Below are 12179 nucleotides of genomic sequence, written 5' to 3' on the forward strand. Positions count from 1 at the left end.
GCTGCGGCATGAATGCACAAACACTTTAATCCTATGATAAATTTTATTTTCTTGCGTTATAAAATTACTTTAAATACGAGATAAACTAGAGAAAACCCTGGAAAATTTATTCGAGCCCAAATAAATTAATTAAAAATTTGAGGAAATTACCTGAGGGTGTTACAAACCTACCCCCCTTACAGGAATCTCGTCCCGAGATTCGGATAGGCTAGCTAGCAAAGAGATCGGGGTATGTCTTCCTTAGCTCGTCTTCTCGCTCCCAAGTAGCCTCATCCTCCGTATGATGACTCCACTGAACACGGCACATCTTGATCTTCTTATTTCTAGTAACCCTCTCAGATGTCTCCAGAATCTTCACCGGATGCTCAACATAGGTCAGATCCTCCTGCACATCCAACCCTTCGATCGGTGCTTGCTCTTCTGGCACCCTCAAGCACTTCTTCAGCTGAGACACGTGAAACACATCGTGCACTCCTGAGAGATTGAGTGGCAACTCCAGACGATATGCCACCTCACCTTTCCGTTCCAACACCTTGAACGGACCAATGTACCGAGGAGCTAGCTTCCCTCGTACATTAAACCTGCGGATTCCTCTCATCGGCGAGACCTTCAGATATACATGATCACCCACTGCAAAGGTCAAATCTCGGCGACGCACATCCGCATAACTCTTCTGACGAGTCTGAGCGACCCTCAGATTCTCTCGCACCTGCTGTACCAACTGTTCGGCCTCCTCAACAATATCCGGACCAAATACCTGCCTCTCACCAATCTGATCCCAATACAGCGGAGTCCTGCATTTCCGACCATACAGAGCCTCAAACGGGGACTTCTTCAGACTGGCCTGATAGCTGTTATTATAAGAAAACTCAGCATATGGCAGGCATTTATCCCAGCTGGTACCATACTGAATAGCACAAGCTCGAAGCATATCTTCCAACACTTGGTTGGTTCTCTCTGTCTGTCCATCTGTCTGAGGATGATAAGCAGTACTGAAGCGCAGCTTCGTATCCAACGAATCGTGCAACTGCTCCCAGAACCGTGAAGTGAACTGAGATCCTCGATCAGATATAATCTTTTTAGGAACACCGTGCAGACAGACAATCCTGGAGATGTACAACTCTGCGAGTCTAGCACCGGAGTAAGTAGTGTTCACCGGGATGAAGTGAGCAACCTTCGTCAACCGATCCACTACTACCCATATGGAGTTGTACCCTTTCTGAGTACGAGGCAAGCCAACAATGAAGTCCATAGTGATTTCCTCCCATTTCCACTCTGGAATCTTCAACGGCTGCAATAACCCGGCTGGCCTCTGATGCTCTGCCTTGACACGCTGACAAGTGTCACAGATAGCCACGTACTCCGCAACGGAACGCTTCATTCCAGACCACCAGAATCGTTCCTTCAGGTCGTAATACATCTTCGTGCTGCCTGGATGGATAGAATACGCTGTATCATGAGCCTCACTCAGAATCAGCTTCCTGAGATTTGCCACATCCGGCACACATATACGACCCTTGTACCACAAGGTACCCTGATCATCCTCTCTGAAATGAGGGGCCTTGCCAATCTTGAGCAACTCACGAATCTCCTGCAGCTTCTGATCTTCCTTCTGATGCTGCCTGATCTCAGCCTCTAGAGTGGGCTCCGCCTCGAACGATGTACCCGAGGTATGATGCAGGAAACCCAGGCTCAACTGCTCAAACTCCTCGCATAACTCCTGAGGCATCTGAAAAGCCACGGCCATGTTAACATAGCTCTTCCTGCTCAGAGCATCGGCTACAACATTGGCCTTGCCCGGATGATAGTGGATTTCCAGGTCATAATCCTTGACCAACTCTAGCCATCTTCTCTGCCGCATATTCAGCTCACTCTGAGTGAAAATATACTTGAGGCTCTTGTGGTCGGTGTAAATATCACACCTCTGCCCAAACAAGTAATGCCTCCATATCTTCAGAGCATGCACAACTGCGGCTAACTCCAGATCATGAGTGGGATAATTCAGCTCGTGCCGGCGTAACTGCCGCGAAGCATAAGCTATAACTCTGCCTTCCTGCATCAGAATGCAACCAAGACCATCTCTCGAAGCATCACAATACACTGTGAACCTCTTGCTCTGGTCTGGCAGAGTAAGGACTGGCGCCGTAGTCAACCTCTTCTTCAGCTCCTCGAAGGCACTCTGTCGCTCATCAGTCCAAGAAAAACCCACATCCTTCTCCAGCAAGGAAGTCAAAGGCTTCGCAATCTTGGAGAAATTCTCGATGAACCTCCGATAATAGCCTGCTAAGCCCAGAAAAGAGCGGACTTCCTTCACCGTCTGTGGTACAACCCAGTCAAGCACATCCTTCACCTTTCCGGGGTCCACAGCAATACCTCCCTTGGAGATAACATGACCGAGGAATGGAACCTCGTCAATCCAGAACTCGCACTTGCTGAGCTTGGCATACAGCTTGTGCTCTCTGAGCCTCTGCAACACAAGCCTCAGATGCTTCTCATGCCCCGCTTCTGACTTGGAATATATCAGGATATCATCAATAAATATCACCACGAAGGTGTCCAGATAATCCATGAAAACCTTGTTCATCAGATGCATGAAGAAAGCCGGAGCATTAGTCAAGCCGAAGGACATGACCGTATACTCGTATAACCCATACTTGCAGGTGAATGCCGTCTTCTGAATATCCTCAGGACGAATCTTCAGCTGATGATAACCCGAACGCAGATCAATCTTCGAGAATACACAAGCACCCTGAAGCTGATCAAAGAGATCCTCAATACGGGGCAATGGATGCTTGTTCTTGATAGTGACTGCATTCAGATCCCGATAATCGACGCACATCCTCTTCGCACCATCCTTCTTCTCTACAAGCAACACAGGGAAAGCCCAAGGAGAGAAACTGCGACGGATATAACCCTTAGCCAGCAGCTCGTCGACAGTCTTCTTAACCTCCTCATGCTCAACAGGAGCCATACGATAGGGCCTCTTAGCAATAGGAGCTGTGCCAGGCAAGAGATCAATAGAAAACTCAATGTCGCGATCAGGCGGCATACCTGGCAAATCATCCGGGAAGACATCCGGAAATTCAGACACCACGCGAATACCATCCGTGGGGCTAGCCTCCATCTGATGAAGAAATCCAGAAGGCTCTGTAGCTCCAACAGTAACCTCCTGACCATCCGGTGCCGACAGAAAAACCGTCCTCTGAGCACAATCTATCCGGACTCCCCACTTAGCAAGAGTCTCCATCCCAAGGATCACATCAATGCCCTTGGAGTCAAGCACCATCAGATTCGCACTGAAATCTACCCCCCTTATGGCCACACTGACTCTGGGACAGAAGACATGAGACCTCAACTGGCCTCCCGGTGAAGATACTAACATGCACCTCTTTAATGTGCTAGTAGGAATACCATGATGCTCAACAAAAGACTGGGTGATGAAAGAATGCGTAGCACCAGTATCAAAAAGCACTGTAGCAGGATGGGCATTAACCATGAACGTACCAATAACCACGTTGGGAGCCTCAGCCGCTGACTCGGCCGTCACGTGGTTCACCCTGCCCTGAGCTGGGGCCTTGGGCGGTGCTGCACGCCCCTGCTGTCCCGCCTGCGCCTTCCGAGGGCAGACGTTGGCGTAGTGCCCTGGCTCGCCGCAGTGGAAGCACACTCGAGGAAGTGCCGGAGCCTGCTGCCCAGGAGGAGGAGTGGGCGCTCCCTGCCTCTGAGCTGGTGGAGCCGGAGGCGCCGGAAGCCTCTGACCCTGTCCCGCCTGCTGCTGCTACTGTGGACGAGGCGGAAACTGCTGCCGCTGCTGGTACTGCTGGGGCGGCCTCTGCTGCTGCTGCTGTGGAAGGTACTGGTGGCGGGGACGGGTGTTGCTGCCCGAAGAGGATGGAGCCATCTTCCTCTTCTTGTCCTCAATCTCCCGGCGCTTGCGCTCGGTGTTGAGGGCCGCATCAACCAGCTGGTTGAAGTTGTTGAAGCGGTGGTTCAGCAGCGCATACTGGATGTGATCATCCAGTCCCTCTTTGAAGTACTCCTGCTTGTCGCTATCACGAGCGACGTCAGCAGGGGCGTAGCGGGCAAGCTGAAGGAAACGGTCACGATACTCCGTCACCGTCATGGATCCCTGAAATAACGAACACAGATAACAAGGATAGAAATCGCTCAATTGGTCAGGTTACGAAAGAAATCAAGGATGGATCAAGCTCAAAAGGAATGGTAGGGAATTCCGTTAAATTTTACCTGCTTAAGAGCACGGAACTCCTTCTGCTTCATCTTCATGATGCCCTCAGGAATGTGATGGTTCCTGAAACGCTCACGGAACTGGTCCCACGTGAGAGCCTCACGATCTCGAGCTGGGTAGGACTCCCACCAGTCAAGAGCGGAGCCTCGCAGCTGCCCTGCGGCGTAAAGGACTCGCTCTCGGTCGTCGCACTGCGCAACAACCAACTGGCGCTCCACCGAGCGAAGCCAGTCGTCCGCCTGGAGTGGGTCCGTGGCGTGAGAGAAGGTCGGCGGGTGACCTCTCAGGAAGTCCGCACGCCTGTCACGGGGCTGAGGCGGCGGAGGAGGCGGTGGCTGAGCATGGATCTGCTGCAGAGCCTGAACGGTGTTGTTCAGGGTAGCCATCATCTGCATCTGGAGCTGGAAGAACTGCTCCGGGGTCAGTGGTGGCGGCATCGGTAGCGGCTGACCAGTACCCTGGTTGTTCTGCTCCTGCTGGTCAGAACCGGAACCGGTGCGCCTGGTGTTCACCATCTGATTGCAACAACCGAAATTTATGAGAATAAGATATCGTGCAGCTGCGGAAATGAAACTTCGGAAAGAGATGTCAGAAAGAAAGGAATATAGGTTTTACCCCCAACGTTCTAACTTAATTTTATTATTTAGTTCAAGTTGGGTTAGGTCGATTTGCATGAACACGTTTTAACTACTAGACTATGCAATCAACCAAAAATCCAAATCAAACATTTGCACAATAACAAACATTCAATATTCACAAATTAGTCGAGTTTTCCACACTACTCGACCAACACACTCGTTCTAGCGTATTTTATCGGGACAACTTAAACTTATAACTTATGAGATTAGGCGACTCAGGCCAACGTCTAAGGAAAGCTCAAGCTATTTCTCGGAAAAGACGGGGGAGATGGCCAATCTAGGGCTGAAGACTCAAGGAATAGAAGCAGAAAAAAAAACGATGGCTGAAGATTTGCGGAGGCAAGCAAGAGAAAAGAATTCCTAAACTCGACCAATTCTACCTAGGCTTCGTCCTACAGTCGACACGGCTCTGATACCAATCTGTCACACCCGATTTATAAGAACATAAATCGAGCAATCATATATGCGCCAGGATCAAGTCACGCATATATACAACAGATCATCAAGATATCACAACACATGTCACGAATAACATTAATATAAAACGTAAATGAATCAATATAATGAATTATTTTTATTACAACCGAATCAAGAATCGGTTCAAGAGTTGCGGAAGCGTAAAAGGAATACATGAAGAGCTGGGCGCCACAGGGACGTCGACTGGGAGACAAACGCCTAGAAGTCGTCGAAGCCGCTGACGTAATCCTCCACGTTGCCGGGCACTGAGCAGCAGTCGAAGATATCCGAAATAGAACAGAAGAGTAGAAAGACAAGTGTGAGTACAGAACTAGTACTCAACAAGTATAACACGAGCATGAGGCTCTAGGGTTAGCTGACTCAACTGCATTAGCTTTTAGTCTTGGCAAAGTTTTATTTAAGCTAATTACTACAAGTGGATGAATTACCATAAACCCAATTGCATAATAAATTAATCAATATTAATTAAGAACTACTGAGAACCATCCAAACCAAAACCACCCGGGGAACCGCCCTCGTCAAAGGTTGATAACCCCACTAATCAGACGGAGGATCTGGGCCGCTCATGACTGTGAGCACAGCTGATATATCAGTTTTACACTCTCGAGAGGTTGCACAACTTTACCCACAAGTCGTGAGCTACGCTAGTTGTTCATCACACTTCCTTAGGTGAGATGGCTAGCAAGCACACTACGAGACCGTTACAAAGGACACGTTGGTAAGGTGTAACCGCTAAGGATTCTGGATCAGCGACGATGGGGCCCACCTCCGGGGGTACAAGACACACAGCACAGACCAAGCCGGAGGAGCAGGGACCATTGAAGCTTACCACCCCTCTTGCCCACGCAGGTAAGTTACTCCCGAACCAAAATGACCTAATTAATAAGTCAAGACCGTCCCATACCAGTCTTGTGGTTGCGCGGTTGTCCCAGGTTGTCGCTCTATGAACCGGTCCTTATGGAGAGTGGCCAACCAAGCACTAAGCACCGTGCTGGCCCCCTAAACCATGTTTCTAACAAAACATCTTTTAAGGACGCACAAACCACTCAAGCACACAGCACAGAGGGTCGGCTCCAGAATTAAGTTGCATAAGACCATTAATCAAATTAATTAAAAAGGACCAAGATTTGTTATAGCGCAGCAACCTAGCACAACTAACCAAAATGCAACCCAAAGGATATATAAGGATATAAAGGTGGCTAGGAAATCCTTATAGGTATACAGAATTAAAATGCAGTATGAAATTGTATTTAAAAGTGATAGGAGGTTCATGTTATACTTGCCTTCCTCGTACTCTCCCGGCTGCTGCTCGAACTGCTCGGAAGACGGCTGCTCCTGGTACTGGTCCAAAGGCTCCGCGTCTACTCACGATCATCAAGCATAGTCCACACATACACACATGCACAAACAATAGCAAAATATAAGAAAACAGTACAACATCACATAAAAACAGCGTACAAAACTAGCCTAGAACTAATCTACGCGTTACAACGATCGCGTGCATATAAAGAACACCTAAAACGGAGCTAAAACGCGAAAACTGCGCTTAAAACAGGATCCAGGGACCTAATTGTAAGAAAAACAGAGAAACCAGGGGCTTCTGGACAAAAACCGAGGACTAAACCGTAAATAAACCCTAGACACAGGGGCTAGCTGGTTAGAAACCTCAGGCTGGACTGCGGGTTAGATTTCCAGAAAGGCTAGGGGTCTAAACGCATGAAACAGGACTTATACGTAATTTCTTTTGAACTACACGCGGACCGCGGGTTAATTCCCCAAAAAGGCGAGGGCTCTTTAGCAAAAAGACGTGACTGAAGCGGTAAGATCTGTTCTGGGCCCTCGGATCTTGATCGCGCGGCTGAGATTAGATTCACTAATCGAAGGGGTACGCGTGGATTCCGTCCGTTGGATCCAGATCCGGTGGTCCTGAACTACTCCCATCGCGATCTAATCTCGGGCACAGGATGCAGATCGAAGGGCTCACGGCGAAGGGGTATGCGGTTCCTATTCTGGTCCGTGGATCAGGGATCGGGCGGTCAGGATGAAACGGGGCAGAAGACACAGGAGCCGGCGGCGGAAAAGGTCACCGGGGCTCGCTCCCGCGGCGGTGGATCGCCGGAGCTGGCCAAACTCGGCACTCCGGGGGTTCTGGGTGGTCGGGATCGTGCCGGGGAGAGAGGCTGGACAGCGGGGAACTCGTCTAAGGGCTTGGGACGGCTGATTAGGGCTCGGGTAGGGGGTCTCCACGACGGGGGCGGCTCGGGGTAACGGCGGCAAGGGAACGCGCTTGCGCGGAGGGAGAGGGGAAGGGAAAAGGGGCTCGGCAGGAGCCTTACCACGCCTGGAAGCTGCGACCACGGCCTGCGGGGAGGGATTGGCGGTGCAGAGGTGGGATTGCGGCGGCGCGGGCGGCGGAGACGGTCGGTGATCGTGGGGAGACCGCTGTAGGGGTGTCCCGGACTTCTGGGTTGCGGGGACCGATCTAAGGAGTCCCTGTGGAGGTAGCTAGAGGGTTAGGACGAGCCAAGGGCCACCGGCGGCGAGAAATTCGAGCGGCGGAGCTTCTCACCGGCGTCGGCTCCCGGTGAAATTCCGACGCGGATACGGGGCCGGGGTAGGGAACAGGAGGTTGGCGACGACCTTGGTGACCAGGCGAAGCTAAGGCGGAGAATTGCAGGGGTGTGGCTGCAACGAGGCGGCCGGTCGACGGCGGAGCAGCAACTCAGCGCGGCGGAGGGAACCGTGGCGGCGGCGCTAGGGTTTGGGCGGCTGAGGAGTAGGGTTCAGGAGGGTTTGGGCGGCTCTTGTAGGGTGGCGGCGGCGCCGTTGACACGCGGGCCCGAGGAGCGCAGCTCACCGGAGATCTCGGAGTCCGTTGGGCACCGGGGAAACAGAGGAAGGGGAGGAAGAAAGGGGAGAACCGGCGCTGACGTGCGGGGCCCGCGGTCAGAGAGAGAAAGGAAGGGAAAGGAGAGCCAGCGCGCGGCTCGGGCTGAGGGGGAAAAGGAGATGGGCCTGCTTGGCCCACGCGGGGAGGAGGGGAAAGGCCCGAGGAGGGGAGAGGGAGAGGGAAAAGGGGAATTGGGCTGGGCCAAGGGTTTGGGGTTGGGCTGCGGGCTGCTTTCTTTTATTCCTTTTTCCTTTTCTATACTCTACCCATTCAAACAAAACCATTTGAATTCAAATACCATTTGAATTCAAATCTACACACTCAACACAAATAAAACAATGCTGCGGCATGAATGCACAAACACTTTAATCCTATGATAAATTTTATTTTCTTGCGTTATAAAATTACTTTAAATACGAGATAAACTAGAGAAAACCCTGGAAAATTTATTCGAGCCCAAATAAATTAATTAAAAATTTGAGGAAATTACCTGAGGGTGTTACAGCTTTGGACCCTGCACCGCTCACATGGCTGGAGAGCCTCAGCAACAACTCGATCGACTCCTGGGAGGGGCTCAAGAAAGTCTTCATCGATAACTTCCACGGGGTGATCGCCCGCGCAGGTACTCGTCATGACCTTGCTCAGTGTAAACAGGAACGCAACAAGCTCCTACGATCATACACACGCTGTTTCTTCGATGTACGAGCCACCATTGCGAACATCTCGGAAGAGGACATCATCGACTGCTTCTACAATGGCCTCACCGACCCAGGCATCTATAGAGACTTTGGGCAGAACAGACCAAAAACTGTTGCAGGAATTCATGACATGATGCACAATTGGTCCAAGCAAGAGGAGAAGATGCGTGAATGGTTTCCCGAGGTGCAACGACAACAACCCGAGGTGCACAATTGACAACCGTACCGAGAAGAGCCAGCGGGACTACTTGGATTCATCTCAAAAGCGCAAGCCAGACGACCTCGTCGCGGCTGTGGATCAACCTCCGCGAGGCAGGAAGACAACGACGCAGGAGCAATTCGAAAAGCTCTTGCAGAAGAAATGCCCATGGCATCCAGGTGCCAATCATGCGGCAATCGATTGCTACAACCTCCGGAGGACATTCCGCAATCCCAGCAATGACAAGAAGAACAAGTCAACGGATAAAGAGCCCAAAGAGAACGACCAAGAGGACAAATCGCACAATTCCAAGATGCCTCGAAAACCATCAACGTCATCAGCGAAGGTGACGAAGAGTTCAGTTCCAGGAGGGAACAGAAACTACTACTCCAAGAAATTATGTCTGTCGAGCCGGCGGTACCACGACCACAACGATGGTTGGAGGTCCCCATCTCTTTCTCATGAGATGATCAGTGGACCAGCTTCTCGGAGCCCGGCAAATTCCCCCTGGTCCTGGACCTGGTGGTGGCAGAGTTCAAGCTCACCAGAGTATTCATCGACGGCGGAAGCGGTCTCAACCTCATCTTCGCTAGCACCTTGAGAAAGATGGGCTTAGACTTAACGAACATGCTCGTCCCAAGCAAGTCTCCCTTCTACGGCATTGTCCTAGGCAACGCAGCGCATCCACTTGGCACGGTGGTCCTTCCAGTCACCTTCGGCACGAGGGAGAACTACCATATTGAGTTCATCAAATTCGAAGTTACCAACTTCGAATCTTGATATCATGCCATACTAGACAGGCCAGCACTGGCCAAATTCATGACAGTGCCACATTATGTTTATCTACTTCTCAAGATGCCAGTACGAAGTGGAGTACTCACTCTCCGAGGTGACTTGAAGAAGTCGTATGACTACAACCAGGAGGCCATCCAGTACGCTTCGACTATGTGTGTGCCAGATGCTTCAGGAGAAGTACTCGCGGCCGCGCAACAACTCTCCCAAGCCGGGCTGGAAATCCCAACAAGGAAGGCAAGCTAATCGAGCATGCAGTCGACCGGCGATGTGGCCCTCAAGACGATCCAGCTCCAGGAGGGTGACTCATCTAAGACCACTGTCATCGGTGCAAGCTTAGGTGAGAAATAAGAAATCGCGCTCGTCAGTTTTCTTCGGGCTAACCGAGACATATTCGTGTGGAAACCAGCGGATATACTAGGGGTGCCCAAGGAACTGATCGAGCATAGCCTAAATGTACACGCACAAGCTGTGCCCAAAAAGCAACGCCTTCGCAGGTTTTCTCAAGACAAACTAGAGGCGATCAAAAGGGAAATAGCTAAACTCCTCGCTACTGGCTTCATTAAAGAAGTAATCCATCCAGAGTGGGTAGCTAATCCTATCCTTGTAAAGAAAAAGAACAATGAATGGAGAATGTGCGTTGACTACACTGACCTCAATAAGCATTGCCCAAAGGACCACTTCAGGCTACCGCGCATCGATCAAGTCGTCGACTCGACGGCGGGTTGTGTACTCCTCTGTTTCCTTGACTGCTATTCGGGCTACCACCAGATCGCGCTTAAGGAAGAAGATAAAATAAAGACCACGTTTATTACCCCGTTCAGGACATATGCCTACAAAACTATATCTTTCGGGTTGAAAAACGTAGGTGCAACCTATCAACGCGCAATTCAAATGTGCTTCACTGATCAGCTGCATCGGAATGTTGAGGCCTACATGGATGATGTGGTTATCAAGACCAGGAATCCTGAGAACCTGTTCACAGACTTAGAAGAAATATTCAACAGCTTACGAAAGTTCCGATGGAAGCTCAACCCAAAAAAGTGCGTATTTGGAGTACCATCAGGGGAATTGCTCGGGTTCATCGTCAGCAACCGGGGAATTGAAGCCAATCCTGAAAAGATCATGGCCATCACTGATATGGAGGCTCCGGCCACAATCAAGGATGTGCAGAAACTAACAGGATGTATGGCAGCCCTCAACAGGTTCATCTCCCGACTAGGGGAGAGAGGACTACCCTTCTTCAAACTCCTGAAGTGCCAAGACAAGTTCCAGTGGATGGAAGAGGCCGAGAGGGCCCTGTAGGATCTGAAACAACACCTACAGTCACCCCCGGTCCTCACAGCACCACTGCCGGGAGAAAATTTACTACTCTATTGCAGCGACAACTCATGTCATTAGCAATGCCATCATCGTCGAGCGCAGCGAGGAGGGCCATGCATTTGGAGTGCAGAGGCCCTTGTACTTCATAGCAAGGTACTCTCCAAATCTAAGGATGCCACGGGACGTATATCAAAGTGGGTAGTGGAACTGGGGGCTCTGTCAATCGACTTCAAGCCACGCACTACAATTAAGTCTCAAGCTTAGTCAATTTTATGGCCGAATGGAGAGAGAACCAAATTCCAACTCTAGTCGACAAGCCAGAGCACTGGACCATGTATTTTGATGGATCTCTTAAGCTCGATGGTGGAGGTGCTAGAGTCCTATTTATCTCCCCGAAAGGCGAACAACTGAAGTATGTCCTCTAGATCCTTTGGGAGGTATCCAATAACAAAGCCGAGTATGAAGCCTTGCTTCACGGGCTACGTTTGGCGATATCACTAGGCATCAAGCGACTACTTGTATATGGTGATTCACTTCTGGTCGTTCAGCAAGTCAACAAAGAGTGGGACTACAACAAGGAGACAATGGATGCCTACGTACAAGAAGTGCGCAAGCTGGAAAACAAATTTTCCGGACTGGAGGTTCATCACGTGATACGGGAACACAATGCTGGCACAGATATACTATCCAAGCTAGGATCCACCCGTGCACAAGTCCCAGTGGGAGTTTTCGTCCAGGAGCTGAAGCAACCATCCATCAAGTTCTCACCTCAGATAACCACTGATACTAACCCTTAGAAGCCCGATCGGGAGGTTATGATGAGGACTGGAGAGAAACTTACATTGACTTCATCCGGGACCAAAGACTACCAGCGGGGATGTACGTAAAAAGCGCAGTGGCAGCTCCTGTCATGTGC

Source organism: Panicum hallii, chromosome 1 (genome assembly GCF_002211085.1).
Source record: "Panicum hallii strain FIL2 chromosome 1, PHallii_v3.1, whole genome shotgun sequence".
NCBI classification, from domain to species: Eukaryota; Viridiplantae; Streptophyta; class Magnoliopsida; order Poales; family Poaceae; genus Panicum; species Panicum hallii.